We start from the raw sequence: 15,980 nt of genomic DNA on the forward strand, positions 1-15,980 counted from the left end.
CGGATTGAACTGGTCGAATCTGGTTCAGTCAATGAAAGTACTCATCATTCTCATAACAATAATCACTATCTTAATATTTGGATTAAGTATTCCTTTGTGATGATACCATTTTCCTAATGGACGCTCGAACATGTCTGCAAATAAAAGCGTAGCCTGACAGACCTTATCTGACACCTTGTAGTAAAATCTGTTTACTTGGGCCCCAATCCGGTATTACTCACTTAATCTTCTTAATTTTCATTCATGGCCGGTCAGAGATGGATTTCCTTGATCGAAATACTATACCAGGCCAACATTTTTTTTCATATATGACAAATTAAAGTTGAAGTATTGAGTGGATTTGTATTATTTGTACTAACATCTTACACAAGATTTCGTCAACTTGAATATTTGTACTTGATCGTTTTAGCTCTGATGCATTGTTGCAGGGTGTCTCAAGCAGGTTCAAGGAAAGTTTGAACTTGTTTGTCATTTAGTTGTCTTGAGCGCCTCGCAAACGAAAGATTTTTACATCGTCAGTTTTAATCTATTACCAGTTAACTTAGTTCATTCAATTGTCTTTTAGACTTTTTCTTTCTTCCTGAAACTCGAGAAAAATATACATGTAATTCGTAGCACCGTCAATATCTGACTAGGTATATACTTGTATATCATCATCTTAAATAATTACTTCAATACATCATGACGGACTCTGAATGTTTCTCAGTTGCGTAAAAAGAAATCAATGACATGCGTGCTTGCCATTTGATAAAACGAGGCACGATCACGAGTTCAATGTACCTGGTCTCCCTGGATCGCTCAGCACTCCATGCCAGTGTGTCATGTTCTACAGTAGTCTAACTGGTATCGAGATTGTTTGACGCACCTCAGCACTCGGCCTGAATGAAAAAGTTGGCCTGGATAGGTTTAGAAAGGGGCGGCGCTTAACCTTACAAGACTAGACTTTAACGCTCATCCCATTCATATCTTTGCAAACTAGCCCCGATTATTTCGTGGCGTGACAAAAGAAATCCAAATCCTAGAAGCTGATTGGTTGGATATCTGTCAGTTTGTGACGAGTAGTTCATTCAGTGGTGCTTCATGAATGGAGCGCATCTACGGGTTGCCGCGCGCCTATTTAAGGCGCCGCGCGCCGGTGCCTCGTCCCTGTGGGCTGCACCCGATCTAACGAACAAGAGCTCTGAAAACATCTAGCTCGCTCTCTCAACATTTTAAAAGCAACAAGCCAAAAGCAAAAAAAGGTAAGTTCGCTGAGTGACCCTTTCCCATTTTTCTGTTTTATTTCTTGGATACTATATGAACGCAGGTAGGTGGTTTGGAAGCGTAGAAACAGTGCTCACCTTGTTTTGTGATCAGTCTTTGACTTTTCTCTCAAACGGCAAACCATCCCGATTTAACTCCGACATAGCCATGAACTTTAACACCAACTGCAAAAGGTGTATATAATGATTTCACTATTCCCCAAACGCATACTATATTTTCATTCAACCAGATTTATGAATGGTTTAAAATTACGCGGTGCAAACTTTCAAAAAAACTTGTGTGGGCGTCTGTCTGACAAACAGCTGTTTGCCACGGTTTGGCACATCACGCTTGTGGTTGTGACGGATTTTCGTGTTGAACGCCAGTGGTCTAACTTATTGAATAAACTTTAATTCAACTGTTTATCTGGCATTGTTTGATTTAAGTACATACATATCGAGTTCATGGTTGATTTATTGTCTTCTTATGTAAAATTTATAGAACAGTAAGTCAACTTTTGACAGTAAACAGGCCTTACTCTGCTTCGGCATTTCATGGCCGTTCTATGCGCTATATGCGCGTATCAATGACTTGTCAGTTTTACATATCTCTGTCCTAGGTGTCTTATGTCCGGTTTAAGGGTCGCTAATAAGCCAACGTTGACATTATTTGCGCAAAAACTACATGCACCAGATTTTTTAACACCTTCTCTCGGTCACGTTGGTCTGTTGCCAACATTCAGGTTAGAGAAGCACAGCTACTCATTTTCGGCAGTCCGGGAAGGCAGCACCTGACATAAGAAATCTACGTTAACCTCAGGCTGACTGCGTAAAGGTCACGTCGAGTTCTGATATCATCGAAACATTCTATAGAGAAAGTGCAACTAGAAATTCAAATTGCTCACTGATTTGACAAGAAGTTCTCGCCAATGCCCTAAATTTGAACCCTGCAAGGCCAGCTCAAATAAATAGGGAGGTTTAGCAACGTCTCAAGTTACGCCAGTCTTTAAGGCAAGTCAACCCAAGGTATCAACTGAAAAACAACATGATTACCAATGCTTCAGGTGCAAATGACGTCGATGCTGACTAGACGTGTGTTTAAGCTCAGTGCTACTTCGTTAGCAGCGGCAAACGCAACTCCGGAACCTCTGTGCTTAACCTCTCTAGTGTGCACCGCTGTCCTCGATGGTAATGGACCACCATACGAGACTAACCTCCCGCTGCAAACAAATGGCCTCATTTCACCCTTCACCTTAATATTGTAGAAAAACAGACAGATATTTCATTTTGTTTTGAGAGCATAGTACATGTAATTCTATCATCATTCTTAAAGAAAACTCCATGGCCAATATCTTGAACAAATGGCTTTGGAGTCGGGTTACCAGGTTTGAAGACAATAAAATTGGCTTTTCATTTCCATTCAATCCGAACAGAGCATTGGAGTACAAGAAATGCCCTGGAGTGGATTATTTCAATGCACTTTGTGCAGCGCCAGTCGTTTGCGGACTTGGGGCGGTTCCATTGCCGTCTAGGTGGCCACAAAGCTAGGCAAAGAACCCATACAACCACCGCACATCAAACAGGTCCTTCCTATTCTTAACCACATCAAGACCTGAGATTTTTCTGGCTGGGGTTTTATCATTTTGACAAAACTCAGGAAGTTGGTATTATCCTGTTGTCCCGTGACTTGACTTTGTATAGTGTTGGTGTCTTTGTCAAGCGTTGTCTGATATGATAGTCTATGTCAAGTCAAAGCGAACCCAGGACTGAAAAGCTCCGAGTCGTTCCCCTTTTTGAACAACTCTAAAGCCAAATCCTATTATTCTTTAGCACTGGTTGGTATGTACTTTAATAACCCAGACACGCGAGTAAACCTTACTCACAACTGATGAACAAATGTAACTAATACGAAGGTGTAAGGTAAAGTGGTACGATTATAACCCCAACAGTCTTAAAGGGACAACTTGGGTATGAGGTATGTTGGTTTTATCATACAAAAATGGCTTCCAGCAAGACCGTGACTTCTCCAAAAAGTCATTAAACTGCAATAAACAATGCACTAGAACGGGGTGTAATCATAAGCCTGTCTGAAATTCACATGCCATGTCCAAAACTGCCTCGCAACACCGTCCAAAATCATTATCAGAACTCAGCATTTGTGTCATACTACTGGTGGCGGCGCATGGTGGCAAGCAGAGTCATTATCCTCCTGGTCAGGTAACTACCACGCCCAATGGTTAAACTAAGATAATGAATGAAGAAGTTTACAAGGACACTTCAGCAAAACAGACAAAGAAACTCCTAAAGTTAGCTTGTTGTTTTCGGCGCCCTGCCAGCCAGAACGGGAAAATAAGATGTGTATCATATATGAACGATGTCAGGTCTGACAACGAAACAAAATTAATTGCTCCTTCATCCGTCTTTAGTTAAAAATATAGGAAGATTTATATCCAACATTCGCAGACAAAATGCCATTCATACATGTAGCCCATACAAAAAAATATGCAAGGCAAGCTCGCTTGTATATTATTGGCGGGACTCATTGGAGGTCCGTGGAACTGTCAGGTGACAAGGCTAGGTAGGCTTATATCATTGACATAATAGGGTGTCAATGATACATACAGTGATACCGGAGCAGATCTATCTCATTAGCATTCACAGCACGGGCTCAACAAAACTTTCAATTCATGTCAACCAAATATTGGTTAAGATCATTCATAATTTTTAGCTCAAGTTTGAAATGGTTCGTCCGTCTAGGAGCCCCTCAGACAGAATGTATATACTCATGTCTGGTTCGCTTTAATGAAAAATGCTTCTCAATGGTGATTTCTCTACAATACGATGATTACAAAAGTGCTCTAGTTATCGTACACGTATCACTAGGGTGTAGCTATTACATGACAACCCATGTTACCGTACGCGGTTTATATTAAAACTGACTCTATAAAAACTGATCTAGTTACGGTGCCATACTTATTTTCAAACTGATACAGTTACAGGACGCATCATGTTACTAAAACTGACCCAATTACAGTATTACACTTTAATTACTAAAACTCATCTGTTACTAAAACTCATCTAGTTACAGTACTTTCCATCAGGAGTAGGCCTTTGCCATGCCCACCGGCAATTCCTTTTTGAAATCGAAGTGGCTCCTGACGCTTTGCAGCCTCTTCTGAAACAGCAAGGACCATTGAACTTTCGAGTATGTGCTTTCATTTGAGACAGTGAAGATGCTTTCAGTTCACAGCGGCCGTTTTTGTGTCTTCGACCTTTAATAAAGGTGTCAAGGGACGAATAATTCGCCTATTAGAATGGTACTTCATATTTCAGAGTGTAAAACCCGGGGTGTTAAACGAAACCAATAAGGGTCCTTGTACTGGAACTTGATATTGTCTCTTTTTTCAAGGTCCTTACACGTACATGTGTCCTTCTTAAAGGTCAACTCCGTTTGTTCAAAAATTTAAAATTGAACTTGAATTAGAAAATTTCAAATTGTGTAAATACATCGTACATGTACGTTGTTGAGACACAAGAAAGAAGGGCCTACGATGAAGACGAATGCCGTAGACCTTGAATAAGGTTGACCCACATCTTTTAAGGATTTTACCAGGCTACATGAATAGCAGCTATCAGTGAATCGCAAGATGATTTTAGTCCTCGTGTACCAACAACATATCAGGGACCCGGACTCCTGTGGATGCGAGGCCCACTGATTTGTGGCCTACATCAGTGATATCAAGGCCGACTGATGCTGACTGGGTATTCCGTCTCTTCCTGTACTATTTTCGTGACACCCGAGGCAAAAGGTGGCCACAAAGGTTAAACTGATTTAGTCTGCTTTTCCGTCGTTCACTGCAGGGAGTCTGATATTTGAGAAAAATGTCGATTAACTAGTATTTTTTAAAGTATCAGTTGATCGATATATCTTTTCTTGACAGCTTTTTTCGATATATCATTACCAATCTACAAAAAATGACACCATTATGACTCTCGAAAAATTAGGTGTTTAAGTTTTGCGTTCTCCAGATGACTTCGTTGCATTTCGCAGTGAATGAGCGCCAAGGGCAAAAAGATGCCGATTTTACAACTATTTTGTCCTGTGAGATATTTTTTCCCCTGCACTCATTAATTATCGATCGTTTTCTGTCTGGCTTACGTCATGCTAAAAGAATTTGCCAAGAAATAGACAAAAAGAACGAGAATCTGTTAATACGATTGTCTCGTCTCGCAAATTAACGCATTTGCCACGAGAGTCTCTTTTGTTACTGGTCTATCCGTCACGCGGAGATAAGTTATGTATTAAAAAAAGATTCCAGGATACTCTCTTTCTTGAATAGCATCTTCTATTCTGTCAGTTTGCAAAGCCACCTTTACTAATTTCCGATCAGAAGAGTTATCAATCTGGTATAGTAGCCTACTTCCATCATTCTTTGTTGTCTCAACCCCATGGTTGCTTTTGCACCGACGCAGTTTGCTGAACTTACTCCGCGCACAATTGCTAATTAGTGTGCTAATTAGCGACTGTCGGAGTGACTGTCTGAGAGATATCGGTGCTTTCTAGGTCTTTTCACACCCAGACCTCCAAGGATCTGATGGGCACGTGCGCACAAAGTAAAATGGGTCAAGTTCAACCCGAAAACTGGGTCCAGTTAGATCCTGGGTCAAATGTGGACAGAATTTTTACACCGTCACAAAGAAATTGAGCATTTTGAGTGATTTCAAGTGGTGAAAAATGGGGAATGCTTATTTTGTCTTGTGACGTAGTATTATCACGTAGCCCTTCACCGCATTTTCGTCAGGGAAGGGGCCACTGCACACGCAGAAGACGAACAAGGAATTGGGTCAACAGCATTTTGTCCGCGAGTTGTTTTTGAAATTCTGGACCGTCATATAATGCAAATTAATCGTTTTTTTCCATTCCCGATAGTAGATTTAACTGAAAGCTCATGGACAAATCGTCACTGTGGCTTTGGTATAGACGATTCTGCGTCTCAATCGTGGTCTATGTCAGTCTATTCGAGTCGAGGTACAATTTTGTATCATACTGAAACTTTGGAACTACTTTTATATGGCGTGTTTACCTTTTGAAATATAGGCCACCGTTTGCCCTCTAGAGTAAACTTTTAAACTCCGATTATAGCTCATAATGGTATATATAACAATGGCACCTTATTCAATAAATGAAATTTAATAACTCTAAACATCAAGTATACATGCAGATTAGAAATTATAAGACACGTGTTGGGGGGTCAGTCGTTCATTTTTTGCTAACAGTTACTTTGTACGCTTAGTCTTAACTACCTTTAACCTTGATAAATTGACAGTGACCATCTTTTATTGCCTAAGGTCATGGATTAAGGTCACTAATCCAGAGGTTTTGATGGAATTAATTGCCATTAACAGGTGAACGTTTTGACTTTTCCACTTTCAAAACTTAAATCATTTTGACAATGTTTGACGGGCTCTAGGAAAATTCGTCCCCGGAAAATTCGTCCCCAGAAAACTCGTCCCCGGAAAATTCGTCCCCTAGGAAAATTCGTCCCCGGAAAATTCGTCCCCGAGGATAATTCGTCCCTGGAATATTTGTCCCCGGAAAATTCGTCCCCGAGGATAATTCGTCCCTGGAAAATTTGTCCCCGAGGAAAATTCGTCTCCGGATAATTCGTCCCCGAGGATAATTCGTCCCTGGAAAATTCGTCCCTGAGGAAAATTTCGTCCCCAGAATATTTGTCCCCGGAAAATATGTCCCCTAGGATAATTCGTCCCTGGGAAATTCGTGCCCGAGGATAATTCGTACCCGGAAAATTAAACAAAAGTTGAAAGTTTCTGACATTACTTTCTACTTTCGACTTTTCTCATTCAGTGTTATATCTCTAGTTACTACCCTACTAGCTAGTTACCTACTCCACTCTTTTCATAGTAGGTAGAGGTAGGCAGGCGAAATAATTTATTTTTTTACAAATAAGTATTTTTACTGGTCAGAATGAAAGAAAAACTCTAAATTCTTCAATAAAATATTTCGCCTGCCCACCTCTACCTGAAAATAGTGGGGTAGTTAACTAGCTAGTAGGATAGTAAAGAGAGATGTTACACTGAATGAGAAAAATCGAAAGTAGTAGTTATTACTACAGTCCATTCGACGAGACTTAAGAGTCTTGGAAAGTAAAGTCAGAAACTTTCAACTTTGTAAAATTTTCTGGGGACGAATTATCCTCGGGGACGAACTTTCCAGGGACGACTTATCCTCGGGGACAAATTTTCCGGGGACGAACTATCCTCGGGGACGAATTATCCTCGGGGACGGATTTTCCGGGGACGAATTTTCCTTGGGGACGAATTATCCGGGGACGAATTTGCGGGGACGAATTTTCCGGGGACGAATTATCCGGGGACGAATTTTCCTGTAACCGTTTGACGGAAACAATCTCACGACGGGTATATACAATGAAACGACAAACATGTCCAACTATCATATACCTCGTATAGAAATAACGATTAAGGTCATTATCAGAAGTCGTAAACACTTGAAATAATCAAAATTGGTTTACTGCTGGTTATGATAGATGGATTTTAAATGGCCGGGTTACATCGCGGTCACTATTGTTTTACGACACGATTGCAGTATTGGTGGTTTTAGGTGTCATCGTTTTATATGTATACCCAGAATAAATTTAAATTTGTATTATATTTGACGGTAAAAATAATCAATGCAGTATCGGAATGTTTGAAATAAGAGCAAAAAGGAAACCCCGGCCAGCGCCGTATATCAGACTATCAACGTTAGAAATAGAAAACAAATTAAGCCTGTTTATAGAACTTTTTGACTTTTTGAACCAACCAAATGTATGACTCATTTAGAAGTGGACTATCAGAAATGCACTCTCAGCAGACCAAAAGCCCGATTGAAGGTTCTTTCGTCTTCCTAAACTATTCATTGACAAAATCCGCCCGGCCTATTCTCGGCCAGATAGCTTGTCACTCGATAAATAGTCATCTCAAACTCTCACTTCCTGTTTGACAAAACCACTTATTCAGTTGTATTTGACTGACTTTGTGATGAGTTATATTATTATAAGCCAGACACCTAATCCCCATAAGGACATATTCAACACAACACGCGTCGAGTGCACCTACGTTCTCTCAATTCAATAACTCTGGAAAGAATATTTAAATATCATTATTGAGAGTAGAAAATCATATTTACTTCGATGTTTTAAAAGTAATTCGCCGCCTCTACTCTGTCTATATACCAGCCTGGCATTGTCACTGGGTAGGACTAGTGCCAAGAAACCTTCAGAGAGACACCGTGACAGCCGACCCAAGGTCTACCTTGAGATATAATCTTAAAATTAACCGTTTCTATCTAAAAATGTACTTTTATCTGTCACTCCGTTGCTTTTCCTCCAGTTTCCAAGTACATGTACAGGCCATTTATCTCTTTAGAGCGGGCTCATCGACTTCTTTTTCCCCTTATACGCCTTATACGCGGCTATGCTGAAGGCTGCCCAGCGCCTCTGACCCTGAAACTTCGATCGAAGCAAACCATCCTCATACCTTCAGTCATGACAGCCAGAACCAATGGCGTTGCTTATTCTTCATGATCATTGACATTGACACATCTTGATCTTTGACCATCCTTCTTTTTAATATTTTCAGTCATGGACGCCACTAAGATCATCGTTATTTGCCTATTGTGCATCATGGCCTTCGAATCTGTCACAGCAAGGCCACACCGCAGGCGACGAGATATTGAAATTGACACCGATGGCGGCATTCACACCTTTGATGCTGCCGAAGAGAGTTCAGAAGACATCGTCGGTATGTTCATGAGTTACTAGAATTTCCTGACTGTATTGGCCAATCAGAACCATTTTATCAAATTTGTTCGGCACCGGAAACAGTATTAAGTGCTTGTGATTGGCCAAAACAGACCGGAGAATCAAAATCCTTGCTTGCAAGTTATGATGTTCTTTGATAGCGGCCCAGCTATCTGGGGTCACTAGTACGACCTTCTTTCATTAGTATTCGACATTTATGTCTTTGTTGATTAGATGTGCTCAATAACTTTTGATATCAACAAATCACCAGATCTAGTTCAATCCTAATTCAAATTGAGAACATGTTTTGTTCTTCTTTCAATATATTTTTTTTGTTAATAATCATTTGACCTTTCCCTCCTTCAGCAGTTTCGACAGACTTCACAATTCCTCTCTCTCACTTCCACCGATATAAATAAACCAGGTCCGATATATATATTCCGGAGAACTATGCATCACACTGCCGTCTAGCAATGTTGTCCAAACTGGCTAATTTCCTAATGTTGCTGTTGGCCTCTCTCTCGTTATTGGCTGCTTAATTTATGACGTCAGCCGAAAAGAAAGCAAAACGAAATTTCTGATGATTCTCATTTTCCACGTGCATTTTCGCATTTGGTTTGATTAACTCTCAGCCGCAGAGGCCAAAGTACATTTGTACATAATACCATGCCTTTCCCAACCAAGCCAATGACATTAAAAACTGAACTGGGAACGTATCACAATCAGATTGTCACATTGATTACAAAATTTGGTTTTTGACACTCAAGTGGAATAAATTGCACATCAAATGTGAAACATTCCCAGTTGTCTCTAGTCACATGACGTTACCACGGTGACTATAACATCCGTTTCCTGTTTCTAGAGATTGTTCTCAGTGACGCTGAACCCTCCGGTTCCCGCCGCCGTCGCCAACATCGACAAAGGCGTACCATCTCTATATACTTGGCTGAGGCACTTATCCGAGCTAGACTCTGTACATCAAAGCCAGAACTTTGCAGACCTAGGAACACTCGAATTGTTATTCGAGTACAATAAACGGATGGAAGTCCGTTCGCGAGGAGGAAGTTGAATTTGAAGTCAGTCGACGCTGAAAGAGGCATCGGTTGAAGTCCAAGATGGCGGACGCGCCTGCTGTGTGAACAGCCATCTTGGCAAAAGATTGACCAGAACTTTGGTATCTTTTAGGGATTGAAAGAGATGGACCAGTTTTAAGCCGGCGAAAGCGAAGCACGATTGCCTTTATGATGGATGCCTACCGACGACACTGCTTGCACAACCCCAGCGCCTGCCGAGACACCACGAGACGGCGCGGAGGCAGACGGCACTACAGTCGCAGGAGGCACGGTTACCTCATCATTGACATGTAAATTATTATAATTTATTCAAAAATCACGTCATCTTGATCAAGAAACACGCCATTTGATGTCCAAAGTCCACTTTATATCGGCGATCCGGATTTTATCACAATTCGTGCGGAGGAAGATCTGACTCATTTAAAACTCCGTTCTCTGCCGACAATACATCGTCAATTTCGACGATTCCGATTCAAGCCGACGCCACCTAACATCGTTGTTTCCAAACCGAGCTTAGGCTGCAGAAGTTTAAAAGTGGGCTTTCATCAACAACGGAACATAAGAATCATGAAGCAAACATGCTCTTCATTTGTCGTTTTCTAACGTTCCAATACTCCATCGGTCACAGTTTAGCTTATTGGACATCAGTCAGGATATGTTCCGAGAAGTTTCAAAAGTATCAGCATCCCTCATCAAAAAGGGACATACCATAGATATTGAGAACTAGGTTTGCGGATACCATGTTGTTTCAGTAAGTGCAGACAACAGATGCACGACCGATTAGGAGTAATTACCTAGGGTAATTGGCATCATAAGACCGCACTCTCACTGCTAGTGTGGTCTAAATGATCCTTTAAGCAGTGGTGAAAAACTGATTGAACAGAGTCAGACGGGCGGTGGGATCGTTTACCAATCCATGTTGCTAAATATACGAAACCGGCATATTACCTGTGTCTGTGGTAATTTCAACTCAAAAACCTCTGTTGAACTGCGTTGTACGAAATAAAAAACGACTTTATTCTTACAATTCATAAAGTTGAGTAATCGTCAAAGTGACAGAAATGACATCATGCCTCTCTCACAACAATGCAATTCCCCAGTGACAATCAGCGCCACCTGGCGGTGGTCGTAGTTCTACTGGTACCCTAAGAAAGTACAGGAGACCTAAAGTTGGTAAAGAAAACCGTCTGAGATTTCTCGAGTTCGAGACAGAAACAAGAATTTATGTTTTTGTTCCCAGACATATTTTTCTGCTCCTAGACCTAATCAATCAAAGCAAGAACAAGAGTACACATCGCAACAAAATTGTGGTTACAGATGAGCCCCGGAATGAAAACATCGAAACGGAACGAGATATATAACCAGCGAGATGCACTCAAACTGAAGTCGATATCTTATAGCAAAAATGGAAATTCGGAATTATGGATGGCACGAGTACAACCTCTCAGTTGGACAACGACAACGTTGTCAACGACTAACTTCCATTTAAAGAGACCCTTTTATTCCGACGATTTCTATTTAATTTCAACCATTTTCGTTGCGTTTCGTTTCATTTTGGGTTTTAGCAGTATCCACAAACTTGGTTTGATAAAGTCTTGATCAAAGCTACCAAATATATCTAGAAGCCAATATCGTTGGTAGTCTTTATAAAGCAAAAACCTGTTCGTTTGATTCTGTTCAGTCTTGTGATCTGTAATTAAACATATTCTTATTTATTTGTGTGTTAGAAGATGTTAATGTTGTTAATTATGCCTAAAATGCAAATCATGGGGTCGGTGCCTTTTCATGGTGAAAACGTGTGGATACAGGCAGCTTTTCTACCAAAAACTCTACGTTACATAGAGTTTGCCAGTCAGCGAAACGTCTCTATTTCTATTTCAACGCATTTTGCTGACTTTTGCAAAGATTCATGATTCTTCAAATACGTTTTAAAATTGTATTACCCGATTAAAGGGACTTCCATCTGTTGATTTCGGCGGGGGGAGGGGGGATTTTACCTATTGCAGAATTGCTCTAGAGGTCGAGGTGAGACGACGAGTACATATACTTTGCTTGTAACATCGTCCCTCGCCATATCTAGTCATAACTGTAGAGCATCTGTGCAATGTTTGCGATGACCAACAAACATATGGGAAGCTTTTGTGTGGATGTTGATATTGAGGTCATATTAAATGATGCCTTTTAATGTTGTTGCATAAAATGCAAGAGTTTTAGATTAAGTAAGAAATGTCTTACCTATTATCATACGCACATGGCCTTCATTGAATAAATGTGGGGCTTTGAATTCACGCACAGCGAGATCGCACGAGATGTCAATCAGATTGGCGCAATATTGAACAGGCAGCCATCTTTTCATGACATCACGTGACGATGTCATCAAATCAAAAAGTCCATTATTTGGGACACTCTGTCAACTCCTGATCACTATTTTGACTTCTGCCTGATCAAAGTTTTACTTCGGATTACTTGAAAGATAACTAAGATTATAAGATTGCGTCACATGCAACGCTCTTTATAAAATTAGTCGTACTCTGTATGGTCGGGGTAATTCCATATTCCATTGATTAAGAAATCATCTGATCATGAAATCAACAAAAAATCTATTTGAATATGAACGCATGTTGAGTTATTATCTTATGGAAAGTTTACTACATTGTACTTTGTCAATGATGGTTATTTTGGGTACGAATGCGGCGAACAAAATGGCCGCCATTTGTCTCTGGTGGCCATTTTGTTGGCAACTATTTTGAAACCGTGCTAAGTATAAAGATGTGCCAGTAAAAAATGTTACAGTCGAATGCATCTAGTATTGTTCGGCATTAGATGATAAGGCTGGGGTCTCTCTCATCATGGACGATTAAAGAAAGGCCGTATTTCCGGCGTATTTTGTTGATGTGTTGTTGATGTGTATTTGGTGAATAGTGAAGTATCGCATTTTGAGTGTATAAGTACAGCTTATATGTGTATAGATAGATTAAATGATATTGGTATGTATTGTCAATTAAAGGTCAGTGACCTTTATTATATTTTTGTCTGAAGTACCATTGTCTCTGGCTTTACGCTAGAACCTAGCCACTGCATCCAGGCGCAAATGGTTCGCGAACTATCTGCGGCTGAGTGCCCAACATAGGCTATAACAATATGGCCGGATTGTGAAATTATCTGAGAGAAGGTATCTGTGTCATTGCTACATCTCCTGTAAATTCTTTCTCGTTTCTTTCATCAGTGAATCTCATCTACTGTGACTTCAGTCAGGAGCCATTACAACGCGCCATGTCATGAATAAATTATCATAATGTAACAGGTGCTGCCACCTAGAAGAATTGTCATGCCCCCGATTGTTCCACTTGTATGCAGAAAGTGTCACAATAACTTATAACACACAAAATGGAGCCCAAGAATAGGTATATTGTTTGTAATTGTATGATCATATTGCTGTTGTTAGCAACTTAGAAAAGATAAGTATACATGTAGTTTGGTCTGAAGTCTGAACTGTCTATTTTAGATGAATTGAAACCTGACGAAAATCTGACAGTTCAGCTTTAAACCGCCGCTTACGCTGAGAACTGAGACCCACTGCATGGATGTAATTGTCTCAAGTTATCATGGTTAAAAGGAACTACTTATTTTCTAACGAATTCGAACGGTTATGATAAAATCCTGGTCAATGTTGTATGAATATGGATGTATTTGTTGTGATAGACCAAGGCTGTAGAATTGATGGTTAGAAAAAGCATTTAAAATGTGTATTTTCATAATTTCTTTCTGTACCTGGCATCTTTTTGTGATTGCATACCTTCTTTTATCATATGATCAAACAACTATCGTTCCAAACCAAAATAACCCTTGATTGAATATGGCACTGAATATCATGAACTAAAATTAATGGCAACCTTGAATATTTCGCTATCTACGATTTATAGAGTTTGAAGAAAATAGAAAGAGACAATAATGACACGTTGATGGTTAATCGGAACTCATCAATTCGGAACTCTCGCCTGAGACAGCGAAAAGAAGGAAGACGGAAATATGTTTTGGCTTATTTGTTTGGAACCAGCTAGCTAAATGCAGCATAATAAAACCTACAAGTGAGGTAAACTTGCAGGTGAACTGGAGCAAGATGTTATATTTTGTTCTTAAACCAAGGTCAAGGTCACATGGAGAGGTCAAGGTCACGGTTGTCTGGCGATAGACTTCTTTAGTACGTGGTGCCACATTTTGACAGCGTCTATTGCATAAAATGCATGGTTTTACTCAAAACGGCGAATTGTCTGAATTTTAACAACAACAATGTCTGTCACCTTACTTCTTGGCCAACTTCTCCATTGATCAGGTCAGTACAAACCAAGTGACGTTCACATTTAGTGACGTCACATTACAGCGAAATATTTAAGTGTAACGGTAGATTGTCATACTAACCTTGGTGATCCCGAAAGTTGCATCTTTGGTGAATTTGTTAATAATTGTCTTTCTTCAGCCGCTTTTATGCCGGACCTGTTGTGATGGTTGCATACCTAAAATTAACTTAAACGGTGGCTCGGATTTTGAGAATTCTAAAGTTACTGCAATAACGGTTATGTTCGAGCCAGGCGGTGGCAACACAATAATTTTCCAGTTTGTACAAAATCAGAGGATAATTTACAAAATGTAACGCTGTTGGATGTTGCTCGCCTACTGTTATCTTCTCCTAAATGCACCGGTGGTGTGATAATTGATGTAAATACAGCAATGGACAGTTGTCTCATCCAACCATTTGTCTATGTTCTGTTTGCTCAGAACTCTCGATCGTCACCATTGATCCTCTTGTCCGATAGGCCTCCACCAGCGGCTCGTACAAAGCCGAAGTTGCAGTATTTGGTAAAGAATTGGGAGTTCCATGGGGAACTGCGTATAGTTCTCAATTTACAGCCACTTTGTTAGAGAATTGGATGTTCATAAAGAGCATGCTATTTACTTTATTCACGAGGTGAACATTTTGTGTCAGTCAGATAGCATATGGTCTCCGTAAATACACTATTTATATTTCGTAAAATATCCTTGCTTTCATTATTTTCGTCTTTCGGTTGACTCCACTTTGGTCTGGATTCTGCCGGCTCTGCGCCCAGTAAGTTATCCAAGCGATCGACAACCGAAATATCACGAGATCTCTCAGGGAGGTGGGCTGAGAGCAAAGTCGGCCTTCTTGAATTCCGGCAACGATGATGTCCTGGGCTATTGCGACTGCATAAACCGGAACTATGCTCGTGGCCATTGGTGTTGTTACTGGAGCTACGCACAATGGGGGTATATATAAATGTATGATGAACATGCGCAAGTGACCGAACTCCTCCTGTCATCCCCGCCCGGCCAAAGGTGGATCGTGTCGCCAGTCACAAGACGACCTAACGCCCGATCGACTAGGCTTGGGACAATCCAAAACTAATGCCCCCCCCCCCCCCCGACGCATACCCCTGATTGAAGACAGTCACTAAGTACTACCCTGGTGGTGACGAAAATCTAGTAATTGCTTCGAGAGCGCTGATATCTTTACTAGTCGATTGGTAAAGGCGAACTTCAGTCTAAAGTGATCCTATCATGCCTAGTGGTTGTGACTTTGTCCTCATACGGCCGATTCGGGTTGAATGGAAATTATAATCACACACCACGGAATCTCCATGAAACACCAGGTCCGTGGTATCATAGCGATGTTTTTAAATATGTCTCTGTCACAACAGTGGGCATGTGGTTATGTTTGGGTTAATTAAGTAGACCCTTCATTGAGGAGCAGGGAGTAGGAGGTATCAATTTTGCAGCTCACAAAAAACGCGGCTTTTGTAGAACATTTGCGTGGCGGGATCCACCAGGGC

The 15,980-nt window shown here is 40.6% G+C and overlaps 1 long non-coding RNA gene across 1 annotated transcript; it reads left to right on the forward strand.

Annotated features, from left to right (window-relative positions):
• Positions 1–1,133: 1,133 nt before the first annotated feature.
• LOC135501146 (uncharacterized) lies at positions 1,134–15,166 on the forward strand. Its single transcript, XR_010449565.1, has 3 exons — positions 1,134–1,241; positions 8,901–9,062; positions 10,247–15,166. It is a non-coding gene; the product is annotated as an uncharacterized LOC135501146 (long non-coding RNA).
• The last annotated feature ends 814 nt before the right edge of the window (positions 15,167–15,980 follow it).

Source organism: Lineus longissimus, chromosome 17, assembly GCF_910592395.1.
Source record: "Lineus longissimus chromosome 17, tnLinLong1.2, whole genome shotgun sequence".
In the NCBI taxonomy this organism is placed as follows: Eukaryota; Metazoa; Nemertea; class Pilidiophora; order Heteronemertea; family Lineidae; genus Lineus; species Lineus longissimus.